The sequence below is a fragment of the Lagopus leucura genome, unplaced genomic scaffold (genome assembly GCF_019238085.1).
Source record: "Lagopus leucura isolate 7727_CA_CO unplaced genomic scaffold, USGS_WTPT01 Super-Scaffold_100002, whole genome shotgun sequence".
Lineage (NCBI taxonomy): Eukaryota > Metazoa > Chordata > Aves > Galliformes > Phasianidae > Lagopus > Lagopus leucura.
The window spans coordinates 81,524,141-81,533,499 of NW_024962263.1; the positions used below are offsets into that span (position 1 = coordinate 81,524,141).

Below are 9,359 nucleotides of genomic sequence, written 5' to 3' on the forward strand. Positions count from 1 at the left end.
GAATACTCTAATTCTGCCCTCCTTTTCTTTCAGGCCAGCTGGCTTTGGGTCTAATCCAAGATCTGTTCAGATGAGAAGAGCTTTTCTAATGCTGTCAGCAAGCTTTGCATTGTCCCCTTAGCTTACACACCTTCCTTACACACCTAGAAGGCACTTATTTAACTTATTCCTAGAAAGCTGATTTCAGAAAGCTAGCAATCAAATAAGTTCATCTGGATGCTCTGCTTGAAACAGATCTGTCAGAGGGTTGCTTCTCTCAGAAGAAAGAAATAAAAAAGGAAAAAATTTCTTTGGGATATAATGTGATTTTTAGTCTTTTCTGTCAAATACATTTTAATAGAAAAGCATAGAGGATAGATTTAGTCTTTTTTATGAAGTGTGCTCCCTTTGTCCCACAGTCAGATTTCAAAATGACAGTGGACTGACTTGCTATACTCCTATTTTAGTGATTCTTGCTGCAATAAAAAAAAACTATAGACTAGCCAAGCCTCACCATTAAATACATCCCCAGTAGGCTACACGGGCCAAAAGTTCGAAGGAGTACTGGAAAAAATCTTTGTGAATCCTGAAACCTCTAGCTAAGGAAACAGGCTTCAAATCTCGCTCCAAAACAAAAGTGGATTTTATTTTTGTTTTTATTGATAGCTTTATTACTGAGAAGGTGTATTTTATGGATAACAAGTTTTTGTTGTTTTTATTCTGTTGGTCAGTGGTCTAAATTAGAAGAACAGCTGCTCTTGGTCAGTCCCAAAGGCATGGAAGATTAGAAGGGCAGAGCACGCATGTTGGTTTTATAGGTAAGAAGGAAGCACACAGGAAGCTTGTGGGAGACCAAGGTGTTTCCTCCATGTCAAGATTTGTATATGGATCCTATGTATCACTGATCCCCACTTTGGAGCAAAGCATCACTGGAGCAGCTAGCAAGGAGGAGGGTTTGTGAGGAGCTCCTGGCCATGGTGGTTTGCAGAAGTGGTAACTGCTTCTCATTGCTCCAGATGGATGGACTCAGCTGCTTAGGGACAGCTTGAACTTCAACTGTTCTCTGTTCAAACTGTACCTCTTGGTGCCAAATGTGTCTTGCATAAATGGTGATTCTGATCTGAGAATCAGATGGGGCTTCTGGAGCACATCCTGAGCATTCCACACTGGAAAAGGCAAAGCTGGGAAAGCTGCAAACTCAACTTCTGCTGCTGTCATTGCCCTCCAAAAAAAAATCCAAAAACCTGAAGTATTTTCAAAATATTTGTTTATTGTTTTATTCTGTCTCTCCTTTAGTCCTTATTATGTTACAGCTACAGAGGCATTTAGTAAGAATACTGAACATAATCAACTTTGTGCATGCTAAGGGTGTTATAAAAAAACAATTACTACTGTAAAAGACTTTAAATAGTTCCATCAATCTCCTTAAAAAAGAGGAAATGAGCTGTTTTCTAACCAGTATTTTCCTATCATGGAATTGTATTGGGGGATTTTAGAGGATGTTAAATTGACTATGAGTCAGTGGGGCATCACGGTGCTAAAGGAAGCTCTACTGGGCTGCTGGCAGTGCAGAGTGTGTTTCAAAAACCAAATAAAAAGTACCCAGGCACTCAATTTTCTGCTATCCTCAGCAGTGACTGGACCACAGAGTTCAGGTTGGGGCTTCATGTTGTGGGAGAGGACAAGTGACAGCCAGGAGAGGAGACCGTAGCAGCATGTGGAAAATGAGAATCAGTGTTTTTGCAAAGAAGAGATTCTGGACAGAAGGGAAGAGAAGTGAGCAAGGACAGCTCATGACAATTACAAACAAAAACACTCAGACAGCAACAAGTCGCCTGATGATCAGAGGTGCTCTGTCTTCAGGAGCTCTGTGTTGGGTGACATCTGCTAAACTACACCAAAGCAGTATCAGAAAACGAGTTTGGTTCCATTCATTATCTTGCTTTTGCATCTGCTCCAGATTACAAGAGGACTGACACTGATTCATCAGTAGCCATATGCAGTCAGAAAACATCATGAATGGTTTAAGCCCAAACTCCTTGGGGGAGAGTTAATTCGGAAGGAGTATTTTTGCTGTTGACTGGCAAACAGCTGATCTGACAAGAAGTCTATGCTGGTGCTGAAAGCTTGCACAAGTATTTCAGAAGCATCTTAATCCAAGGCTCATATCTCAGTTGGTGTCTCAGCAGAACCGGTCACTCTACAGTAAATCTTTCAGCATTTGAGCCTCACTGCTGCTGCCCTCTTCAAACAGCAAAGACAAGGGTCAAGTCTTCTCATTAGTCATTAAGAACTGAATATAAAAATAACATGCTGATGTAGCTGAATGGAAATGTTTAAGTTGGATTAAATATGAGCAAAAAATAAATCAGGGAAGAGCAAGCTACAAAGGGAATTGCAGATTTACATTCCAGTCTGAAAGATTTTTAGAGACTGTCAATTATTTTGTTTGTACAAAGTCTCAGCTTAAATGGGGCCTCTAGCTGCTTTCACAGTGTAAATTATTGATGCTGTTAGGATCCACAAAAGACAAGTGCTTAGCTTTAAGCGCAGTGGTAATAAAACTGGAGTCTAGAGGAATCCTTTCACTCAAAGTCAAATATATGCTTCTGCGCTTTGGATCTGAAGCTTGGGACTGCTTTAGATGCCTCTGTACCTGACATGATCTTGAAATAAGGAGGACAGAAGTCTGAGTAGACACACTCAGTGCTTCCAGATAATTCTCTTGACCTCTTGGAGAAACACAGCTCTGCTGACTTCACAGAGAACCACTTGAAAAGGATAGCAGGTACACGATGCCAGTGCAAACAGTATCAACGCACAGCCCATCAGCCTGTCAGCACATTCCCTTGTATAACAGAGGGCAAGATTGGGAAAAAGCTGAAGTGACACGAAGTTTGGCACTGGAGCCTGGGGAATGCTGAGGTGACAATAGGCTGGGCACCACTGCATGGTGGCCCAAGGGACAGCCGGCAAGCAGGGGAGCATGAAGAACAGAGCCGGGCCAGAACAGCACTGGGCCTTGGCATGAGGATCTGTGCGTGTTTTGTTTCAGAGGGTCCAGATCTACACTCCCAGCACCAGATGGGCGTTCATGAGGTGTCAAGCTGAGCTTTGATTAATCAGGAGCAACAACAAAAAAGAAAGTTAATATTCTTCAGGCACTGGGGCCTTTGTGGCTTGCTGTGCTTCACACAACCCGCACTACAGCAGATTGCAGAATTTTACAGATTTGCCAGCTTTCGGAAAAAAAGCTTTGCTTTGTTTTTGGCTCACTCCTTTACACTCCTTTTCAGCCATCCCTCCCTTGCTTGGAGGTGGTAGTTTGAGATGTATTATGCATGATGTTATTTAAACCTCTATTTTGATTGTAGTTGCTATGGGACTTTTTGTTGTTGTTTTCACACATCACTGATTTTTGAAGCAGCACACTGCTGTTTCGGCTCACGCACAGGGGGCAAAGTTAGAGGAACTCTGCAGATACATGGTGATCAGCACAACCTACTTGATTCTGCCTGGCTGTAGGACCTTCTTGGGACTTCTGTGTTCCTTGGACACTCCAAACTCTTTCCATCATTTTCCCTTTCACACACTTGCTGTTTGTGAGGGATGAAGCTGCTGGCAGCCTGCAGGATGCCGCCGTCTCTACATCCAGCCAGAGGAAGACCCTCTGGGAGGAAGGGTTTGTGTCCAAGGCCTCCAGCTGCTGGAAAGGAGCTCTAGATTTTCCCTACTCTTTTATCTTTCAAAGCAAAGAAAGATAAGCTGTGTAACACTCCTGGTTCAGTTCTTTACTCATCTACTTGAAATACAGGTATGAGAGACAAGTGACCATAGAGGTTATCATCATACAGATCCATTTTTTTCTGGAATAAGATTATTCAAAAAGCCTTTGGGGAGATGCACAGCAGAAGCCCATGAGAGATCTATGTCAGATGAGGATCCTGCACCCAGAGCCCATGGAGGTGTCCTCCTTTTCAAAGAGCAGCAATACTCACCACATGATTTATTCACCCTTGTACTTCCTGGTTCCTCCCCAGGAAGAGCTGATACCTCCTTCTCAGTGAGAAGCAGCAGCTCCCAGCTTTTCAAAGTGTTCAGGAAGAGATCTGGCTTTGCAGAGTGGCAGTCAATCTTAGGGAATCCCATGGAAGGTGGCTGTCCTGCTCATCCAGCCTGAAATAAGATTCTTGGCTGAGGATGGTAGAGCCCATCCCAAATTCTGGTGGTTCAGGAGATCCTGCAGTTAATGGATCAGTTAGAAACCATCTCTGAACTATCTCCCTCCAAACATTTTGAGTGCTACCACCTGAGAAGATTTGCTTTCTTTCAGTTCCTTGCTGCTTTCTCAAACCCTTTCTGGGACAGTTGTTGTCCATAAGTATTCCTCCATGGAAACACATTTGGAGCTGTACTCAAAATGTGCTGTGCTAAAACTGAGAATTGAAAAGAAACTGAAAGAAGAAAAAGGAGAGAAAGGGGGATACGCAGATCAGGAAGCCTTAGGTGCCCCATCTGCTGAATTATGCACATTGGTACATTATTTGTTGTGCTGAATCAATCCCACTTAGGGCAGAGAGACTTAAAGAAGGAAGATGTGGCACTCGTGCTTGCCTGTGAACTTCTCAAATTGCTGTTGAAGACCTCACAAACCTGTTTGCACAAGGCAATACTGCTGTATTTCCAGGATTTTTCCACCCTCAGGCTCCATGCACTGCAGTAAAGCTATCTGATGACAGTAGAGGTTGTGTCTCAAATACAGAAATCACTGCCAGTTGTCTAGTGCACTGACCAGCCACAGGTTGTGCTATAAGGCCATCACCCAACTCTTATCCAGGTTCTGTGCGAAACTTGCCACATTTCAGCCCTAGAAATCAGGTTGAGTTCACTCTTTGCAAATCCTTTGGCAAATTACTCATGGAGCAACTTCTTGGTTGCACTGGGCTGATTCCTGAATTTATACAGTCAAATGAATTCAGAATGAAGAACCAGAGAAGTTTGAATTTTAATTGCAATTTTTTTTTCCCATTAATATTGATGGGAACAATTTCTTGCTTTCCTAGAACAAATTTGGGTTTGACCCACTCTTTTTGATGCCATTGTGGCCCAAGCAAGGGTTAACATCTCAATGTCACCCGTCCCATTGCCCACCCTGCAACAGGCATAGCTTGTCCTGCCATTGTTTGGACTAAACCTTCCCAGATTTACTTACTTCCTTTTGATGTCTGGCAATGTTTGTTTATTAGCGCCAGTGGCCTGTGTTAACTCTGAGTAAGTCTTTGACTAAAACCCATTCTCTGCCTTTCTTCCTCCCTTCACGGGCCTGTGAGCTGATAAACTTCAACGCTGGCTTTCAAACCCAGTGAGGTTAAACATGAACTTCTTTTACACCTGCCTGCTTTCCCAACTAATGGACTCTGGTGGCTCCTGAGAGAGGAGTCCTTTTATGGCAAAGAGAAGGCTGCAAAGGTTGAATTGGTTTCTGGTTCATATGTTCAAGAAGTGCTTTTTTTTTTTTTTTTTTTTTTTTTTTTAACTCATGGAGAGGAAAAGATTATTTTAGTGAATACCCTACTGTCATGAGGTTGCCTGCTTAACTATAAAGCAATACAATAGAAAGACAGATTTTAGATAATATGTCTCATTTTGTTACATACAGTCCCTCAAACACTATTTTATTTATTATCTTCATTTTTGTCATGATGCTTGAGTAAATTTTTGGGATTCAGAGTTTAGTCAACTTCTGTCTAAAGCATGAATCAAGAGAAAGAAGATAGATGAGAGCAGTCTGGGAAGTGATAAGTATCTCCTATGGAAAGAGTTCTAACAGTTGTGCTTTTTCCTTTAATCGTGGGAAAGTTCTGTTAGAAGTACAAAGCCTAAAAGAAAAAAGAAATCCCCATTTTTTTTCACATTTTTAATATTAAAAATTTTTTGTTTTGCCATGGGTCTGTGTCAGGGGAGGAGGTACTGAAAAATCCCCTACAACTGTTTGTGCCTTTTCATTTGAGACACAAAAATTCCTGACTCACTTTCACTCATGGTATTTCATTACAGACATAAGCCTACTTTCAAATTCCATACTACTTATGTGCTCCATGCTAATATGATCATGAAATAATTTTAAAGGAAAGAATCTTTGGATTTTTATTACTCCATTATTTTGTCTTCTGAAATGTTCTTCATCAGCAGTGAATAATTCTTGAGTCATCAGTGTCTCACAGTCTTAAAATGTTTTGTGGTTGGTTAAATGTTCTTTTTACAGCGTTTATAAACCCACTGATTTATAAAACTTCATTTTGAGGGTATACAGGCATTCCAGCTGGGGCAGTAACTCTGTTGTGGCAGGTCTGTACTCTTCTATGTAGTAATATTGTCTTTGCCAAGAAGATCTCACTCACATTCTAAACAGATGTGACTGACAGGTGGCAAAGAAGAAGGATTACAGAGTATGAATTGCAAAGTGAATTCAGTTTGCATTGAGAGAATTTAAAAGCCCAGGGAAAATTTGTGGTCATCAAAAACTGAATTGACTGTGATAGTCAGACAACATAATAAAAATACTTCCTTTTCTTTCCACTTTGGTATTTTGTCATGATTCGCTTTGTCAAATTACGACATTTGCAGGAAAGGATTTTTACCTCAGTTTGGCAATGATTGTTTAGGCAATGCCTTCTTTTGGTGCTGTGATTGAAAGGATCCTGCTGAATGTCTCTGGGATGGTTTACGGAAAAGTCAGATGGCCCCTACCCAGCGCAAGCAGATGGAGGAGAATAGGCACCACAGCATTTCTGCTGCTTCGGTTCCCAGCCCAGATTCACCTTCTCTAGTCTGGCCTCATAGCAGCCTGCTCCAGCCCTGAGCAGATGATCCATGCTGTTGTTGTACACTTGCAGATGCCAAGAACGGGATCTATGAAGATATTTAAGTGACTGACAGACTAGATGATCTTAGATGTCTTTTCCAACCTTAATGATTCTGTGATTCTGACTTCCAGATTTCGGTGAACATTTGTGGCTAAGCCATCATCGCTGCAAAACAGACTGCTCAAGTCGTCTGGGGCTGAGAAGAAGAGTTAGTTTACATATCAAAACCTAACCTTCCTTCCTATTGGCAGATATCAATGTCCATTTAGAAACTCTTCATTTTCAGGAGGTTTTTGGAATACATAATCATGACTTTCTCTGCACCTAGACTAATGACTTCATGTGCACATAAGTATTCTGCAGAAGCCTGAGAAGAGCTCACTGCTCATTATGAGCCCCAGGGCACTGTTTTCCAATGGGTCAATATTTCATAGATTGTTATGATAACCGATGACAAAAAGCCTGTTTACATGGAAAACGCTATTGACGGTAGCTAATGCAGTTGCAAATCCCAAGTGCATTTCAGTGCAAATCTGCATATAAACACAATTCTTTGTAAAGGAAAGCCTTATTTCCATAGCAGGCTTCTTTCAGAATAATGCATAGATTTGCCTTGTCTTTAACTAAGGTTGTGAGTCACAGGAAGGTTTTGGTTCTCATTTCTGCATGGACAAACCCCAGGCTCTTGTATGTTTCAAATATCTTCCTTTAAACATTTGCCTGTTGCGGTGCTTGTGCCCTTTGCCTTAGCAGTCAGCCAGTTCCCTTTGAAGATGTTTACTAATTAAATCAGAACAAAGATGGAATGAGTGTTAAGCACCTTCAAACACTTGTTGCGGGCTTCAGTCCCATGATTGTACTTCACAAACTGCCATAAAATCCATATATTTGAGAACACAGTGCATAGCAATTCCCATAAAATATTTTCTTTTTTTTTTAAAGATAGGTTAAGGCAAAAAGTAAACAATAAATAGTTTTACAGTCTTTTACACCTGCACCTGCTACAGCAGGAAAGGTGCACAGTATTTTAGATCTGGCAGGACACTGAGACCCAGCACGGGGGATTGCAACTCCGCTGATGGCTTTAGGAAACTTATTGGCTTTGCTCCTTTTCCTTATCTGCCATGCATAGGCTAGTACTTAGAAATACAACTATGAACCAAAATTTCAGCTGCTGTCACTGCCACCTTCAGGGTATCCAAATTCTAAATAACTCTTATTTTTAGAATCTGGGATAAAGTTGCTTCTCACTCATTTGGGTGTGACACACTTGTGCTGATCTCAATAGCTGGAGATCTTTTTAATTAAAGAACAATGATAAAAAGCCACATAAATGGGTTGCCTCAAAGCATCATCGTACTGCAGATGCTAATTATCGTAATTATATGAGATTGCTCACGTTTATTTTCTAGGTGGGAAGGCACAGCAGCTGACCAGGTTTCAATGTGTGGCTTTTTCAGCAAGATTTTAAGGAGTCAAGTCACTTGCCCAGGAGTTGTTGTTCTTTGCAAACTGCATAGCTATGGTCAACCTCAGCTAGTGCTTACTCAAGGCATAAAAAATATCACAAGGGACTTTCTTTGAGCAATTTCCAGTCTTAGCTAACAGCACAGACTTAGTCTTCTTGGCCTATGAATACTTGCCTTCTCCCAGACTGACATATGTTGCTATCTGGGGACGCAAAGGAAGTATACTGAGTGCAGGCAGCATCTTAGAAGACTGCTGATATTATTGCAGTGTGTTATGTAGCCATCCTAATTTAGTAATTATGCCAAGATTTCAACATTTAAACCCTTCCAAAATAATATTAAACCCAGCATGGTCTGGTCCCATCATCAGTAACATGGCCATGATGTGCAATAGCAGCAGCCTCCTTCTTTCCTCTTGCAAGGGAGGTGCTGGCAAGGCAGCTTTCTGGAAGAGGAAACCTGGAACCTTAGCAGAGACTGTTGGATTGCTTCAGTTGAATTATCTGGAGGAAGGCTTCACAAGAAAGCTGGGAGGACCGAGACCTAGGAGCATTTTCACTGGTGAAATGGCTAAAGTGGGGAGAAGGACTCTTGGTAAAATGACAGGAGGGTAAAGAGACACAGGGAGATTGTGCTGCTTAGGTCACAGAAAGAATCAGTTCACGATCCCCAAATTCTGGGACTAACATTTGTTTCAAATTGACTAAAATTATGCTAATCTGTATTTTCATTGAACCAACAAGCAACTCCCGATGAACACCTTAAAAAGTCAAGACTGCTTTTCTCATCTCAAAATAAACATAGCTTGGAAGAGGGCTAAAAACATCTTGTTAGAGCCAAACAAGTGAAATAAAGTAATTTTGAATCATTCTCAATTAAAAATAATTAAAGGGTGTTGAAAATCGTGCCTAAAGATGATGTGTTTTCAGAATAAAAATGCTGAAATTAAATTGTTCCAGAGTGGGAATTCTTTTAAACTAAAGAAGTTCAGTGCTAAAACTGTAAACTTGGAAGGAAGAAAGGAAGGAAAGGAAGGAAAGGAAGG

The 9,359-nt window shown here is 41.2% G+C and overlaps 1 long non-coding RNA gene across 3 annotated transcripts in view; it reads left to right on the forward strand.

Annotated features, from left to right (window-relative positions):
- Nucleotides 1-9,225, forward strand: part of LOC122179191 — a 61,964-nt gene extending 52,739 nt beyond the window's left edge. For 2 of the 3 annotated variants that reach the window (XR_006178574.1, XR_006178575.1), the window contains exons 4-5: nt 711-797; nt 6,977-9,225. This is a non-coding gene — a long non-coding RNA (uncharacterized LOC122179191). The remainder of the gene's footprint in view (nt 1-710; nt 798-6,976) is intronic. The other variant, XR_006178576.1, reaches the window with a different exon arrangement.
- The last annotated feature ends 134 nt before the right edge of the window (nt 9,226-9,359 follow it).